This window comes from Passer domesticus, chromosome 1 (genome assembly GCF_036417665.1).
Source record: "Passer domesticus isolate bPasDom1 chromosome 1, bPasDom1.hap1, whole genome shotgun sequence".
Lineage (NCBI taxonomy): Eukaryota > Metazoa > Chordata > Aves > Passeriformes > Passeridae > Passer > Passer domesticus.
The window spans coordinates 127,382,022-127,400,344 of NC_087474.1; the positions used below are offsets into that span (position 1 = coordinate 127,382,022).

Consider the following 18,323-nt stretch of genomic DNA (forward strand, 5'->3'; position numbering starts at 1 on the left):
ACAGGGGTTTAATTATCTTTACAGTTTGAAACATACCTGGATAAATTCTTTGGGTAGACAAAGAACAGTTCTGGAGTGGGAAAACATGGATATGATGGATAGAGAAGATTTATGGATATTATATAGAGAAGATTTTGAAAACTGAAGTGATAAGCTTGAATTATGTGCTAGGCACCTTAATATATTAGTATTTTAAATGGAAGAAAACCATTAATGTAGTATTCCGCAGAAAAAGATGGCATTTTGCAGTTCTACTGTTTTAAGTATGTATTTAAAACTGTTTTGATAGGTGCATTATTGAAGTCAATCTAAGCACTATTTGAGCATAAAGACTGTAGAAGAGAACTAAACAAATACACATCTGAAACAGATATTGTGACTATTCTTTGAATTTTTTAATAGCATGTATTCCAAGTCTGACTCAGCTCTGAAGTTAATTACATGAATTACTTAATAGCAGTGATAGTTAATATGTAAAATTTAGTGTGTTATGAACTTTATTTGTTAAGTAGGACATCTATTACTAATTTTGAAAAAAATGTGAAATTTTATTTAGCTGATAGATTTTATATTGTTTTGTATGTCCTGAAAACTCACTGGATGTAGTACTTCAATCAAAAGCATATGGTAGTCCTTATGAGTGAATAGAATGGGGATTTTGCTCCTAGAGGGGTAGAGTAATTGTATGGGATTTTGGTGTTAGTGTAATTGTATGGTAATAAAGTCATGGGTTTGTTTTTTCTTCTCGATCTGTATGTCCTGACACAAACTCAAAATCAAACCTTTAAGGACAGTGGGCTGCAGAGCCTCTGGGGTCAGCAGTAACTTAGAAAAAGTATGCAGGGAGGTCAGAGATCAGTTTAGGGGCCCATTTATCAAGGGAATGAGCACGGGGGGCTCCCTCACCATTGGCTCAGGAGTTGATTTAGAAACCAGGAGTGAAAGCAGCAGGATGGAGGGCGCAGCTGAGATCTCTCAAGCAATGCATTGATGGCACTGAATGCCTTTCTGGGTCATGGTGGTTTCGCAGGGAAGGGCTGGTTCCCCAGTCCCCCCAGCAAAGGGAAGGGCAAAGGCCCCAGCTGGGGGGGAGGAGGAGCAGGGCATGTGGCTCACGCCGCTTCATTCACAAGCACAAGGATGGCAGAGGGCCCAGACTTTTCATAGAAGTCCTGCACAGCAGCTTTCAGTCTAAATTCATGCCACTGATTAGATGCAAAGTTTCTTTTCATTCATAGCAGCCAATTCGTTCCAGCGAGCAGAGAAACATAACATAAAGTATAGAAAACACAGCCAGCGGTTGCCAATTTCTAGGCAGACTAAAACCTTTTTGCTGTAGCTGAAGTATGCTTATCATGTAGATTTCCCTCATCACGACTTGTTTTCAAGGCTAAACACAATGGCAGAGTGGGCTCTAGTAAGCATTTGGTATGCTTTGAAACTTTGCTGCCTAGCTAATTAATGTGATTTCAGTTTGAAGTATGGGCTGTGTGGCTGTTGTTTCTGTAAAGAAAAAACTGTGCAAGGTTTAGAATAAAGCTGCAATGATCGGCGTGACTGTAATCAGCTTTTTGTCAGGGTTTTTTTAACCTTGAAAACTATCCATACCTGTTTTCACATGTAACATTTTTGTGTCCATCTCTAATTAGAACTGTGAAATTTTTAATTTGTGGGCTGGCTGTTTTCCCCCACTCCAAATTATGTTAATTACTGAAAATTTAATTGGAAGACAACTGTTTCCAGTAAGGAAAGAGCTCTGTGGGTAGTTGAAAATATTACAAAAGGTCTTCCCGCTTACAAGCTGTTAATGCTCTAAAGATGAAAGTCTGTATGACTTAGAAAATTAATTTGCTTACTAGCTCTTTCTGTATGTGAGCAAATAATCCTCTCATGTACTGTCACTGCCTTGCTGGTTTGAATAGGTTTTGTAGAGGTAGGAAAGTGAGCAGATTTTTTTCTGTACTGTACTTAGACATGTAAGTAGCAGACTCTCTTGAAATGCTGCTTTTCTCTAATATTGTGGCTTGTTGATGTATACAGTCAAATGCTGGGTTAATTTAGGTCTCAGTCATTTTGTAAAATGCAATTACAGCCCCCAAAGATTCATTTTTGTCTTCTGAGCTTGACATCCCACTGGCTGGTAGGTAAAGGGTCCCAAACTTCTTCCAAACTGCAGTCGGAAACATTCAAGGGTGACACAGTTATGGGTTCAGTGCATGAGAAAAAATTAAGTATTTCAAGGAATTAAAGATGATGATGACTTAGAAGAAAAGATCTTAGTGATCTAAATTCATAGGATGAGCTAAGTACTGTCGTGCCCAATCGTTACTAGGTCTGAGCAGAATAAAAGGGTGTTTGTTTATTATTGCTGTCTGAGGACATTCTTCTTCCCCTCTGTTGCACTAAGCTGTCTGCAGTTTCTTGTGATGCTTAAAAATGGAAACAAGCCTTCATAATTAAAATATTTGTGTAGCTGTTTGTTTAGTCCTTGAATATACTCAGCTGTACTAAAGTACAATTGAGAGGTGGTATTTAAATTATTTGCAACCAGTAGAAAAGATACTTAGGAAAAAGGACCCCAAAAAGTGTATGAAAACAAAACAGTGCTTACAACAGTGCCCTGAGCGATGATGATTAGAATATTATTTTTTGTGGTTTTTCAAGTGGTAAGAAGTGTTTTCATTGTTAGTGGAACCTAATTAAAAATAATTATGCTTTGGCATTTTCCTTTCTGATACAATTTGGGCTGTAATGGTTCTCCATTCTCTCCATTAAAGTTCAGGAGGGTATTTTTGGAGTTAGGAGGGGTTTTTTTGTTAGGTTTGTTGGGGTTTTTTTTCCCCCAGATGTGATGTATTAAAGTTGTCTCAAACATGTTAATATATTTGAAATGCAATGTCTTGCACCTCACCTGCCATAAGTCATGAATTGAATGTCAGAGGGTTTTGGAACCATATGCATTAATTTATGAAGCTCTGTGTGATAGTAAAATTACTTGAATTTTTTATTACCACAAAATCCAATGGCATTTACAGAATTTTACCATTTTTTTGCATTTTCAAAAAATTAGGCTGTGTACATCCAGAATTGTTTGGGGATCTTTTTTCCATTGCTTCATGGCACTTGAAAAAATGTTTCTTTTCTTTGTTTCATTGCCATATGATTTGATAGTTATAAATGTAAAGTAAAAGACAAATTCTGGTGCAACATTTTTTTTCCTCTTGATGCTTCAAAAAGTTGTAACTCTTTGCAGTGCTACACGGATTACCTAGTTTTGTACCTATAGGTTTGGGAACAAAATTTTATATTTTCATGTTTTTGAAATTTTTCAACCTCTTAAACTCTTTTTTACTGTACCACCCAAGAATTTGAGAGAAAGAATGTTGCTTATTCTTGATGATGACACAGTTTCATTAAAGGAATACTTTAATTCCCCAGACTGAGTTTCATTGCTTTTGAATGAAGCAATGGGTTTTTTAAGATGGTCCAGAAAGTCTGAAGACTATGTCTTTAAAATTCAATGTGATTTAGAGATAAGACCAGTATGTGTCAGGCATTTCCTACAGACAGACTTCCAGGTGTATGTGTCTTATCCAAAGAAAGCTGTTGTCAGATGTCCCCAGCATAGAATTCCTGTGCTCTACAGGCAATGAGGAAAGTTCTGTTCCTGATCATCATGGTCTTCACAAGCACCAAGCCTTGGAGGGCTGGGATACAGTTCTTGCTACAGTAAATGAAGGAAGTCCAAATTTATGCTTAAACTTATTGTCTTTAATTTGGTCCACAGGCATATTATTAGCATTTGTAAGTATGCATTTCCTCTCCTTTCTGTAATTTTTCTTACTCTTTTTGACTAAAAGCACTCTTAAATATACTGCTCAGTGGGTAAATTCCTCCACATAGTTCATTAAGTTCAGTGATTTGCTTCCTGATAGAACCTGTTTCTAGGAACACAATACATTTCTAACTCTGAAATATCTGGTTTGTATGTGCTTACGAATTAACAATTAACTATAGGTATTACAGATGATGGTGACCTTAGGATTTAAGGTATTTACATAATAGATATTGATAAAAATGTGCTTTGAACAAATTTGCTACAAATTCCCTTGGTTCTGAGGTGGTAATAATTTATCATGGTTTTTCTTCTTTTGCTTGAAAGGGAGCATAAAAATTATTTTTTATAAGGAAAGTAATGGCAACTTCACTTACTGATATTACCAACAAGCAACAGTAATATACCTTCAACTCCTTCATTTGCTTAATTTTTTTTTAATATATATAAAATATATATATATATGTATGTGTCTCTTGGCAGCACTATCTTTCTGCGTCAACCTGTGAGTTCTCCTGCAAAGGAGAACTTTGTGAGATAACACCATCTAGCAAGAGATCCTATTATTATCAGAAGGAAGTAGGAAGCATTAGTACTTGAGAATATTTTAATAAACTATAAAAAAATCAAAGATAGGCACTGGCTGTGCTGGTCTTGAGAAAACAAACACACAGCTTCAGATTTGAGAGATCATCTGTGATAAGGGATCAGCTGTTGAAGGGATTGGTGTATGCAGGTCAGAAATCTGTGAAGCATATTGAGGGAATTCTCAACTACTGGCTCTTTATAGGACAGATGAGCATTGTAGTCATCATTTGACATTGCTCTTAGAAAATACAGCTCTGTGCTGGTTAAGAAGGTCATAGCAAGTTCTTACTTTTGAAGAAATCTCATTAATACTGACATTTTAAAAGTAATATAAAAAAGAAAATAGAAGCAGTAATAATCCACTATAGACTTCCCCAATTTTTATATAAATTTTGTGTCTGAACTGATGCCTGGCTCCCTGGATGTGATCATAGACCTGCTGTGAGTGGCGATTTCAAGCCTAACCTGATTTTTTTCTCATTCCTCTACTGTGTGGAGAAGGCAAATGGTGAATCTTCCCATTGCAATGGCAGCTCTTTCCTGTATGTTCTTCTTGTTGTTTGTAGGATGAATAGATGTACTATGTTTTGAATTTTTAACTATCTTCAAGAAAACCTTCATATCTCAATTTAATTTGCTCTTGCACTAGATGATATTTTCCTGGGAACTTTGTGTGAATTGTTCTTAGAAAGACCGTGAGATTCAGCAGTAGTCTCAAAACGGCTTCTCACAGGTATCATCACCAAAAAGTTGTATTTCAAAGCCTTATGGACCCTTAATTCTTGAGACTGAGAATACATGGGGAAAAATGGAAGGACATTACATATCTTGTTAGATCAATGTGCTTTTTCAGGAAGAATTTCTTCAGTAGAGGGGTGGTTAAGCATTGAAATGGGTTGCCCAGGTAAATGCTGGAGTCACCATCCCTGGAAGTGTTCAAGAGACACCTGGATGTGGCAGTTAGTGGTGTGGTTAATTGACAGGGTGGTGTTTGGTCAAGGGTTGGACTCAGTGACCTGGGAGCTCTTTCCCAAACTTCATGATTTTTTATGATTCTATGAGCCTGTGTTGTAACTGGGAGAAAATTATCACCATGGTTATATTTTTTTTTAGAGTTACAGAGCATCTCTTTCTGCTATATCATATGCTAAATGTAACCCACAGTGGTCTGGTGTCTATAGGATTGTTATCTGTAAGTTTAGGAATGGACCACCATTCTAGCCAGTGCTCCCTCTGTTCTGTGGAAGCAGTTAATTGGTACTATAATATAAGTTCATGACTCTGACCTATTTTTTTTTTAATTCTTCGTAGTTATAAAGAAGAAAAGGAAACCCTTGATATTTCCAAGTTCACGACCTAAGAATTGTCATATCCCAAAACCTTGCTTAGTTATATTTTAATTTCTAAAGCAAAAAACTTCATATAAAATTCCCTTCAAAACCTCACAGAAGTGTCTATGAGAAATGTGTGATACTTTACCTATTGTATATTTCATGCAGTTTAAAGGAAAAAAAATTACAATTGGTAAGAAGTAGACTGGCAAGTTCTGCAGTTCAGACTTGCTACAAATTTTGTAAAAGAAAATACATAGAAGTAACTTAATCCTGATGTTGCAAGAATTAACTGATCTCCAAAATGGGCCTTTTCCTGCACAGAATGCAGGAACACTGAAAAATAAGTGTAAAAAGAAGGTTTTCAAGTTGTGTGCTTCTGAAAAACTTGGACACTAATGGAAATTCAATTCTGTATGGGTTTTAAAACACTTTGCTAAAAATTATTCATCTAGATTGGTAAGAGTGCTTTCAAGTTTCTAGCCCCAGGTAAATTGTGGACATTATGATGATTTTCTTCCATTTGCATACTAAGTGGTAATACTAACAGTTGTCATATAGTTTTTGCTTTTTCATCTTTCCTGCAGGAGGGGAAAACCTTGTGTAGTTGATGATTTTTTCAGGAAGGCTATGCTTTTGGTTTTCTTCCGCTCTTTTTTGTTTGTTTATTTTGTTTTGTTGTTTTGTTTGAATACTCTTTTTGCTTTGTTTTTTTAAGGCTTAAGAAAATGAAAGAATGGGTTCCGCAGTTGAGGCGGAAGGTAGCCGAGACAGCAATGTGCCCTATTTCCTGCAAGAAAATCAGGAAATCTTCTTGTACAGCCATTGACTATGCACTAACTTTTTGTTTGTTTGTTTGTTATGTTCTGGCTTTTTAAAAAAAATTAGGAATTTATAAGATCATTACTTGCAGAGAGCTGTGTGGAGCTAGGGAGCAGACATGTCCCATTTAGCCATTGCGCTGAAGTTTAACAATCTGTTACATCATCAATGTAATATTGTGTGATTTTTTGAAATTCTGTGGAGAAGGTGAATACATGTGATGTTTCCAGTTTATTTTGCTGCAGATCTGTGTCTGTGTTCTGTACAATCTGGAATTATTAGGCACCTAGGGCTTCATACTGGTGTATATTTACATTTATGTGGGTCTGTTACAGGAATATGGGCCTTAATAAGTATTCCAGATGAACATAAGTCCACATAAGTGGATTTGATGATTTTGTGGCTTTAGTCCTCTCAGTTTTGGTTTTCCTTCATGGAAAGTTAAGACTTTTAATTGCATCTTTGCAGACTCACTTTTCTTTGCAAAGAAAGCCGGTTGATTTTACATACACAGTTGTGCTTTTTTTCACGGATGTGTTACAGCACTCCTTTTTCACTTCTAGCTTCTACAGATACAATATGTTGAAAAATTTACTGAATGTTGTAAATAAGTTGTGGAAGCTCATTTTGTTATTACTAATGTGTTTCCATAGGTCTAGATGAGGGACATAATTACTGGTCTCCAGTTATTCTGAAGCTGATGGTTTTTGCACTTGTATTGCCAAAACCTAAAAAAAGCAAACCCCAAACCAAACAAAAAACACTCCCCCCCTCTTCCCCAACAACCAAAAGAAGGAGGGACAAGCAGAAACCAGGAAAAGCACAATCTAAGGTTTATCCCTCTGGGGCTTTGCACGTTCTTCTAAAAGCATGGCTCATAAGCCTTAAATAATTTAAGGATTTTTTTGTTTGATTTTTTTTCCCCTATGACTTAGTATTTTACTTTTAAGATGTAACCTGGATAATCTTTAAAGTTTAATCTGGAACTCTACATTGTTTTCAAACTGCAACGTGATTGACTAATGCGTGAAAGAGGATAGAAATACTAGTTCCCTGATACTGAATCACAAACACTGGGTGTGCTCTAGTGTGTCCTTGACATTGTTTCAGCCAGGAGTGTTAGCTACCAGCCCCTTGCTTTTGAGGTGTCTGACCTAAAGCCTCTTTGAGAGGAGTGTTCTTGTTCTTCTAACATGGAAAAAAGGGGTTGGGTTCCTGCTTGCATCAGCGCATCCTTATTGTTCTGGCTGCTTTCTCCAGGTCTTTCCTTTTTTTTTTTTTTTTTTTTTTTTAACCCTCTGAGTGAAATTGAATGAAACGTTTGTCAGGGTCTTGTTTTCATAGTATGTAGAAGAAAGTGTTGGACCTTGAAAGCTTGTACAGTCTAATGTGTTTTGATTGGGGGCGGGGGGAAAGGTAGGAACATGCTAGTTAGATTAATGTACTCTACTGGGGGTTACTCTATTTCCAGAATACTACATTAAATTATGTGGAAAAAGCACATAATGTGGGTGCTTTATGCATCCCAAATATCTAATTAGCCATCAATTTTATGAGCTTTGGAGACTCGAATCTGATATCTTTAGCATACAGTCCTATGGATAAGGAAAAAGAGTAAAATATTGATGCTGGATTTTGCCTTGCAAACTTGGCTGACAGTTCACATTTGAAGAATATATTTCAGTAATAGATTCTATCTTTTCCATTCATAGAAGTGAATGACCAGTATACCAAATTAGCAAAGCAGCTTGATCATGAAGTTCCAACCCAGTAAGAACCCAGTCAGGTCCATGTAAAGAAACTTTAGCATATGTTCTGAAATTTCATAGCCGTCTAAACCAAATTCCAAAAAGGCATTACTGTTCAGTTCATTTGTGACAGAGTGTCAATATTCTAACAAAATCTAGCACTGACACTTTACTTTTTGTCTACTATAGTCTGCTGTAACATCATGCAGATAACATACTTTAAATGGCTAACATGACATTTATTGAAAACATGTGGCTGAATTCAGTTATTTTCACCTGAGGTTCATCTGATAGATGAGATCTACAGGAGTAGGACTGAACCATGAAGATGGAATATCTGATTTGTTAGGAAGGCCAAACAAGGGCACAAACCTGTTAGATACAACAGTGACAGTACTAGAAAATCAAAAACCTGGAACAAAATACCCTCCTAATTATGCATTAGTTAAATCATAGCCGGACTAGTTTTACTTATAGGGGCTCCTCATTTGAAACAGTGCATTTTAATTCATATAATCTGACAATCTAGCATCCATGTAGGTTAGATTTAGCCAGTGAGAAAATATTCCACTTTGCAAATTTTGGTATTTTGGGTTTTGTAATAGAGGATATAGTACTAATATCCCATCCATAGACATTTTTTCCTGCCTCCTTGTACTATTTACTTCTTTGGAAGACTTATTTAAACTAATTGATGAAGAAGTCTTAATATGTTACATAAGTGAATTCTAAAGTAAGTGCTTAATGGTTATTATTTCTTAAACGTAAATATCTGACTAGGTAGGAAGTCTGCTCTGAGCTTCTGAAGTCTTTGTTGTTGTTACCCAGGTATTTGTCTTTCTTGGAAGTTCCAGGTTACTTTTAAATTGCTAGAACTCCTGTTGTTATTTTGTACTTAAAGAGTGTTGATTTTATTTAGCATGGTAGCGGATCTGATAACAGTCGATGTAGTTGACTCTTTATCAGCTCCTCTGAGTGTGCACACTGCTGACAGAGCCCTTTACAGTGGTAATCCTCTATGCATACACACGGTGAAAAGTCAGCTTTAGCAACTTCTGATTTATTCATAAAGTGGTCAATAAACAGAATTTGTTGCAGGATAAACATTGAAAAGACCCTTATCAGTTTGCAAAGTCAATTTTTTGCCAAAAATCAGTGACCAGACATGCAGTTTCTTGCTGAGAGCAGGACTTGCTTCATGGAAGCAAGGCAAAAGCAGACATGTAGGTCCTCCTGCCTATCAAAGTTGTTGCAGCACTGGCTCCAAACAGACACAAACAGTAAAGCTGCGGATGTTTTCCTGCGGTCAGAAATTAATCCACTGGCGTTCATGGGGATTGCAAAGCACATACATAGTCTAAACATAGGAGCTGGAAGGATTGTGTCTACTTGGCTTGTCTCTAGAGCTCAGGAATCTCAAAAACTAGACACATCAGACCTTTGGGCAGATTTAACAGCCCTGGAAATTTTGAGACCAAATAACCTGAAGGAGCTGCTGATAAGTTTTCTTCCGGAGATCGCAGGACCTTTCACATGAACATTGAACCCACTGGTTCAGTACTGCAGGTCAAGCTCATTCAGACTTCATTAATTTAGCAGAATTACAAAATCCTGCTGCCTAATGTAAAAAAGTTTTAAATAGCCCAAAGCTCAGCAAGCTCACAGACTATGAATTATCATAATCAGCCTTATGTAATGACTTCCCACTGAATACAGAAGAGGTTTTGGACCTTAGGAGGCCAAATCTGCCAGTCCTGTACTATATTGTATGATCCCATGGAAAAACAGTAGTCTGGTTTGCTCCTGAAAAGGACTCTGTGGGACACAAGATGTGAACTTTAAGAGTTAGATCTAGATCATGGAACTCTCACTCTGTCAGACATAAGAGCAAAACTTTGCCTCAGTTCCTACTTTAACAAGGAAATGAACTGAACAGGGCAAATGCAATAAGCAATCAGATATTTTATTTTTCTCCTTTGCTGTGAGGGGAAGGAAGGCACACATTTAGTTCCAATGAATGCTGAACACTTCAGGAAGAAGAGAGATTTGTTTTATTATTTGATCTCATATAATTCCCTGATATGGTAGTCTGGGGTGACCCTGTAAGAATCTGATTGTGAAGGAGCAGGAGTCATGTCTATTGACAACTTTGCTTGTTCCTTTGTTTGAGAAATTACCAGATCTTTGCATGCTGGTTAAATGAAGAATGTCAAGTAGCTTTGGGATAGCTGCCAGACTGACAACACTGCATTGAGACTTGTGCAAGGTACATTCAGAAACCCTTCTGGTTTCACAGTATGCTGTAATTCAGAATTTTGCTGTGGGAATTTTTCATATGCAGAAGAAATTTGACAAAAAGAGACACTGTGCAGTTATAACATACTTATCCATTTGCTGGAAGGGAGCATGTTATGCAATCTTTTCAAATTCATGTCTGGTTTGGGAAGTGAAAATAAAAATACAGATTATTGGAGGGTATTTAGAGAATGACTTAGTCCTGCTTCCTTGAACATAGTTTGTTGCACAGGTATGTATTTGTGTAAAGCCATGCCATTCACTTTTACTCATTTACATACAGGCTATGTGACAGATGGGATGTGTATTTCCAGTTGACTTCTCAGTCTGATCTTGTTGCTGATCTGATCCTTTTCATGCTTTAGCTTATGAAAAAGGCCCATGGCTAAGACCCCTTTCTGTTTGAAAGTACACCAAAACTTGATAATACAAGATGACCAGGAAATGGCTTTGGTGATTGAATCCTCCAAATACTCCTTGCACTGGCCTCAAAAGTGTGTTGATGTATTGAGCTCCTAAGGCATAACTCAGCCAAGAGCAGCTCTATCTTCACTGGGGATTTGGCTTCAGTTTGGCTCAACTTTTCTGCACATAGAGATTTCTAAAAATTTTTTTATTTTTTATTATTTTCTGTCAGAAAATAAATCTAAATCTTGCCTAATTCCATGCACTTACTCTTGTCTAGAAGGACACAGTAATGTTGGGGCTCCACCCACCTTTGTTCCTTAGGTGAACTCTGATTTTTAAAAATAGACAGGAAATTGTGCTCTTTTCCTTTGGTTTATTTCTTTGAATGACACTGAAAAAGAACTGTCCTTGCTGTCTGAAAGGATAGTTGAAAAACAATATCTGGATGTCAGCCATCCTTTTGGAAAATGAGACTTAGCTTTATGGTGCTTCCAGAAGGGATCCTGTGACCTGTGTTCCTCCTTAGGACATTTTTCATCTGGAAGTTTCCATCCTCAGGTGGGACAGTTCTGTGCTCTAAGACTTTATCATGATGTCATTAACACTGACTGAAGGCATCTCTAGAAGGCTTTTCTGTTGCAATGGTTGTTGTATTTCTGTTTTATATGGATACCTGTCCACTCAGGGATCGAAAGGGTTCTGTGCAATATTTGCATGTTATCAATCTTCTGTTCACTCATATTAGTCCTGGATGCTGAGTTTAATTACAGAGAGTAAAATGTGATGTGTGCTTACTGTGCTTTGTAGATAATGGCAGAGACTGCAAAGGGGGAAAGGAAATGTTCCCTAACACAAAATTAGTTTTTATCTCATGCTAATGTTTGAACTCACGTTGTTCAGCCAATTTATCAAATACAAAAGGGAGCACAATTTTCTGTGATGACTATTGTATTTCAAAAGTTGTTGCTTTGAAGTGATCACTGAGAGAGGGCTTTTAAAATCATGGGTAAGATTTAAGTTTTTCTGTTATTTTGTGTGGTAGATATAACCCCACTATTCCAGACACAGAACAGATTTAAAAAAAAAAAACCACTTAAGTTACAGGAAAATATCAATTATGTAGTGAGCAGTAGCTCATGTTGGTCATCAATGAGTTATTCTTGTCACAGAAATGATAGTGACAATATTAGTGCTGACACTGTATTTTGGATTTGTGCTCTTCTGTATATTTGCTGCTGGCAATTCTGGTAGAGTATTAATGGAAAGGAAATTCCATAAAAATGATGCTAAAAATAGGATTAAAATATATCATAACATCCGACAAATGGTCCTCTTCTTGTAAACATTAAATCTTCTTGTTTGTTGGACCCACAGTGATTTTCTCTTTAAATGAAAATGTATCAAACTAACATCCTGTTACCTAAATGTTTGCACTGGCTTGGGTCGGTAAATGCCCAGTATGTTTAGGATACTTTTTGACATATGTTTTTGTTACCCCTCTTTAGCCAAATGAGCCACAGTTTTCTCTTTCCCTCAGATTTGAGGGAAGGTAGGGAGCTCTTTCTGCCCTATAGCACAAAATATACGAGCTGGGTAAATGTTTGGAGTATAGGCAGTGAGGTTTCAGTGCTTTCGCCTGATTTGGAGGACATGAGGGAAGGAACAGGAACATGGTATCCAAACAAAACAAGCCAAATTATAGTCAGCAAACAGGATGATAAACTTCCTGGAAGCTTTTAGTTTATTGCTTAAGTTGATGTAATGATAAGTTCAGTTTGTGCATTTTTTCGAGCTCTTCTTTTTAACAAGAGCAACAAATTCAAGAGTACATACTTCTGCTTCACCATTTAGTTGCTGGAATTTATTTTTTGACAAACATAGCTGTTTGTTTTAGTTGAATATTTTATTCTTTTAGTTAGTTGCAGTCTGTAGCAAACTTGAGAAGTCAAGACTAGAACTTAGTTCCATAATTCAGTCAAAGATATTTTAAGGATGTGGACTGCTGCTGCTATGTAATTGGCCATACTATTTTGGGATGGAAGGTTAAGGTCAAATCTCTTGTGAATGATGGTTTTGTTTATCTATAGAGATAGCATCCATTCTGTAAATTATTGCACTGCAATCTTCACAGTAGAAGAGGCTAGAAAAATATTTTGAAATGTAACTCTGTTTTTTCTAAAAAAAAAAGCCTGTGGAAAGTTTCTAACTGTGGCTTTGGCAACCTCACTCTGTTCTTATCCCAGTTTCTTTCACATGCTGCTGGAAAAAATCAGAGTTTAGCAATTAGTAATTTTTAACAGGCAGTTTGGAGAAAATGAGATAAAGCCTGAAAGACCAAGCAAGCTGCTTTTCTTTCATCTTCTTCTGACAGAATTAGTTAGTGTAGTATCTGCTTCATTAGTATGTGTGAAGTTACTTGTCTGGGCTTGCACTTCATAATTTAAAGTGAACTCATCCTCATGCAATTTTTTTCTTCCTAGATTTTTGATATAAATGTGAAAACTGAACACCTGGAATAGTGCTAGTAGAGAGAGCATCTTGCCCTGACCTCACCCCTTGCTTGCTCCCTCTCATTCCTACATGCAGGATGTAAGTGAAGAAGGAAGATGAAGGTGTTTCTGTAAGGATGGTGTAGAGTCTGAAGACTTTCAAACATGATGTAGGGTCTCTTCTTAAAGCTACTCCATAGCTGTGGATCTGCTCCTGAAGCTATTTTACCTTCATTCCCAAGCCATCTCTACCAATACATTCAGGTAGTCCCACGGCTCGGATGAGTTGTGCCATCCAGAAGCTGTGGCACCCGTAACCTGTTCCTTAAAAGGGATAAGTCAGGCTTCCTAGTGGAGAAGCAGTACCTTGTGGTCCAGAAATGAGACTGTGCTCACAGTAGCTTTTATTATTGCCCAAACCTCTGCATGATGGTTCAGATGAACCTCTGCATAGCTCACTGTCTGCAAGTGCAGTGCCTTTGGCTGGCCCCTGTATGGCAAATTATAGTAGCCTGTTATGGAAACAAGGAAAACCTGCAGAGACGTCATTTCCTCATCCAGAGGAAGCATGGACTGCAGGATCCAGAACTATTGAAGATGCTGGAAAACAATATTTGATCTTTATTTATGGTTTCTTGATTTCCTGGTCCCACTAACACCATTGTTCCCTTGTGTTGTTCTTAGAAATCTAGTATCTGGAGCTTTGAATGGTTTAGACAATTCTTTGTTTTTACTTCGGAGAATGGGAACTGAAAGGATGTTGCTCACAACAAATTAATGCATGAAGTAAAAAAATTGAATAAAAAAATGTTCCATTTGCTTATGTGACCTTATGTAGAAAGACTTAGTGAGACTTCAGACAGTGGAATCAACGTGGGTGTTTTGGTAAGCAGCAGTGTGTCCTGGTATGAGTAGTATTCAGTGCTGTCAAACTCTGGTTGAGTATTTACAGATGGCATTTGCCACCAGTGTGCTCTGTTTGTGCTTGTCTGCAGTTATGGTGCAAGTGGTCTGGTGAGGAGGGTGGTTTGCATGATGCTGTGACTGCTGAATATTCTTATTTTAATTTAAATGGTGGCCCTTCAGACTGTCCCCATGGAATGACTGGGCATGACAGTCTCCTTGTAGTGTTTTCACAGGTTCAGTATCTAAAACAAAAAATCCCCACTTCTCTCTGCTTCAACCAGAGGATGGTTTAAAGCTTTTGATTACAGCCTAAAAAAATGATGCTCTTATTTCAGGAAAAGTTAATAATAAACTGTCATCTTAGGGTCCCAACATTCAAAGAAAAATTTCATTAAGAAGGCAAAGCAAATGATATTGAAATCAGGTTTTGCCTTCTGTTTCTGTATAAAAATGAATGAAAAGGACAAAAACAGCCATGCAGTCTGTGCTCCTGAGGAACACATGCTTCCCAGACAGGGCAGTGTGTTGTGCAATTATGCTGGGAACTCATCAAAGCCAAAGACAGGCCATAAACCTACATAAGACAAAAAAAGGGCCTGTGCTTGAATAGCAAAAGGAGAAAAGAAAGGACCAGTGAGAGAAGTATAGCCTGTGAATGAGTGAGGGGTTATTTCTCCCTAGCATGCATGTAGAATCCTGATCCATATTTCTTGAAATTAGGATTTTATTTGACAGTAAGACAATCCAGCTAATGTGGACAAATTCAAATGGTGTTCACCATCTATTCTGGATATTAAGATGCTCCATTTAGTTTTCTAAAACCATGTACTCAGTTATCATTGTATAGTTCAAGATGTGGAACCTCTTTGATGGATGTAAGTGGTGATTAGCATGTAAATATCCTGTGGTATAATTAATGTGCAGCAGATGGACAGATGTGTAGATATTTGCTTTATGTATAGCATAAAGAAAAAAGAGCTATTTTTCTTTATCATCTACTCTTTCTAATAGTTATCAAACCAGTAAAGAAATAAAAGATGAACTGTTCTTTGAATTTACACAGTTGAAGTATCCCATGAATCAAATACAGTCTAAAAAATATTATTCATTATTGCTTTTTCATGGAAATTGGTTCAAAACCATATGGACAGTTGGAAATTCATGAGACCAGCTCAGGGTAGAGAATAGAGACATATAACAATCTTTTGTTTGTATGAAGCTGTGTGTAAAATAATTTAAAATTTTATATTATTGTATTCTTTTTGGAATGGAGTTAAGAGAACTAACATTGGCATCTAATTTTTCAGAAACCAATATTTTTCTCCTCTATTTTATTATTTGTATAATAAATGAAAGTTTTGGTTCAAATTGAAAAACATTAAATACTTATAACATACTGCAGTGTTAATTAAATGATGGTTGCATGAACTGAGGCATCATTGCATATGAGTCTGTGCACATATGGACCTGTTTAAATGGCAAGCAATAGGAATTATCCAAGACATGTTTCCTTATGTAGGGAAGCGTTCTGATTGTTACTGATTGGGAAAGAACTTAAATGGGATGTTTCAGCTTTTTTTCTGTGATCAGGAGGGAGCACTTTCTAGAAGTTCTGTACTCACTCAGCTTCCCTGCAGGCTTTGCAAAGAATTGAAACTGGGGAAGAAAACTGCTGTTTCATATTCTTCCTTCCTTCATGTTTTTCTTGGCATGTATGTGCAAATGCAAATGGCAGCAGAACTGGCAATGAGCAGTGTTTGAGAGTACATTTTATTTATACAACTCTGAAAATAAAAATTTTAGCTCTCTCAAGCATTCTAATTCCTAATTAGCTTCTAGCCATATTAAACATTAAATAACTTCATAATTAAGGACTGTGCATTCCAATATTAGAAAAAAAAGTGTTGTATTGAAAATTGAGCATGTAAAAAGGGGTTGGTGGGCCTTCATTATGATTGCCTGTCAATATTTTCTAGTTTCCTCAGTTTATATGTAAAAATGCTTGTTTTTTAATAAGCTGCATTAATCATGAGGGACTAAACAATTAGTTTTCATTAGTGCTGGGTCAACTTTCCTCCATTAATCATATACAATATGAATTAATACTTAAATTTAAATTCTGAAAGTGGAGATGTATATGTTATTTCAGGTTTCGTCCTTATAATAAGTGATAAAGATCATGGCTTTCTTAATTCTGGTGGATATTTTTGAGTCAGAAAGGACTCACACTGGTCTTCAGACATGTTAGTGGACTTTAGAAGGATATAGGAGATGTACAGAGGATGACTTTCTTGTAATATTTTTGAAATTTGAAGCTATAATTTCTTACATTGAACCAGAAAATCTAAATAACACTTTTGGAGGGGTCATTTTTGACAAATGTGTTTCTCATCTTGTCCTCTCATGTATTTCTCATATTTTACACTTCCTGAAATTACTCATTTATTTAAAGAAATAAAATTAGTTATGCAGAATTGAAGAGTTGTCTCAAAAATATTCTACGAATGTTGAATTCTTCCTAATTGGTCTTCTCCTCTTAAAAGAAAATTTGGGAATAACCTAATTTTGTGAGTAAAAACTGAATAAAAATTCAATATTTTCCCCCCAAATTGAACAGAGAAAGATATGCTTGAATAAAAGAAGCAGAAACTGTAGTATGAAGTATAAAGGCTTCAAACATATGAATTCTTTTCTAATTATGTTCACAATATAACAGGAACATACTGTTACTTCCAGATGTACACTTGTTCTGAGGTTTCCTAGATTCTTGTTTTGGTTTGCTAGTAGTGGACACAGCTGAATTCACTGAGATTTCCTAACAAGAACCTAGTGTTCTATAAATTCAGGAAACAGCTGACTTTTGTGAGAGGTAAGCTGTAATGGTAGACGTCATTTCTTTTCCATTACAACTTGAGGGATAAAGACCAGTTATGTGATTAGCAGCACATTATTCACTCCATGACATACACCAACAGGACCATTGCCACAGGGAATTTCACATACATGTGAATGTTTTTTAGTACAGAGTATTTTTTTCATCAAAAAAATCTTCGAAATGTAATTAAGAGGAATCTTGGCATGCTGGAAGCATTTTGTTTATTGTTATGGATGCCTCTTGTTTGGCCGGTTTGTTGCAATCCCAACAGACTGTTCAGAAATTCATAGGGGTCAGACCAATCTCTTTTTTTTTGCCTTCCAGAACCTCTCTTGGTGATTGGAATGTAACCTGTTTGTATTTTTAGTGGGATAAAGGCTTGGTTAGCAGTAACCCATGTTACATAAAACTGCCTTCTGCTTATGTTGCAGGTGGGAGTACATCACATATGCCAGTATACAGCCTTTTACTAAAGCTCCGGTTAAGCTATATTTCAATTAAGCAAAAATTTAGGTGATCTTCTAGAAGTTTGCTGTATGTGGCATCAGATTACAGGAGCATGTGTGAGCCAGCCAGACCTCCAGCCTCTGGTTTGGTGAGATTTGGAATGATCTCAACTGCAAGTGCACGAGTACCTCCATCATTACTCATCAACCAAACTTCTGTTGACCAGCAAGAGCACAGCTAGTCCTCAGAACAGGTTCCCAAAATGAGGATACTAGATATCCTTATTTTAGTGGCAGGATTCTTGACATCTGGGAAGAAAAGGAATCGATGCCTTCTGAACTGGGCCAGGAAAAGGTGGTACTAAATCTTTTTGAGAATGGCTTCAGTGCAAGGAAGAGGGTGGAGATATCGGACATCCTGCCTGGCTGTGTGGAACTGGACTTCAGCTATAAATCTCTTGCTTTCATCTGCAATGGAGCTGAAAGGAAGGAAGGGATCAAAAGTGAAAGCTCAGGTGATTTTAGAGGTGGGGAACATGTGTTTAGGGGGCGCTTCCTCATCAAAGAAGGGAACTGACTT

At 36.8% G+C, this 18,323-nt stretch overlaps 1 protein-coding gene across 2 annotated transcripts in view; it reads left to right on the plus strand.

The window, feature by feature from the left end:
* The window catches only part of PREX2 (phosphatidylinositol-3,4,5-trisphosphate dependent Rac exchange factor 2), a 168,750-nt gene that overhangs the window by 19,203 nt on the left and 131,224 nt on the right, over positions 1-18,323 (plus strand). The window lies entirely within an intron of this gene.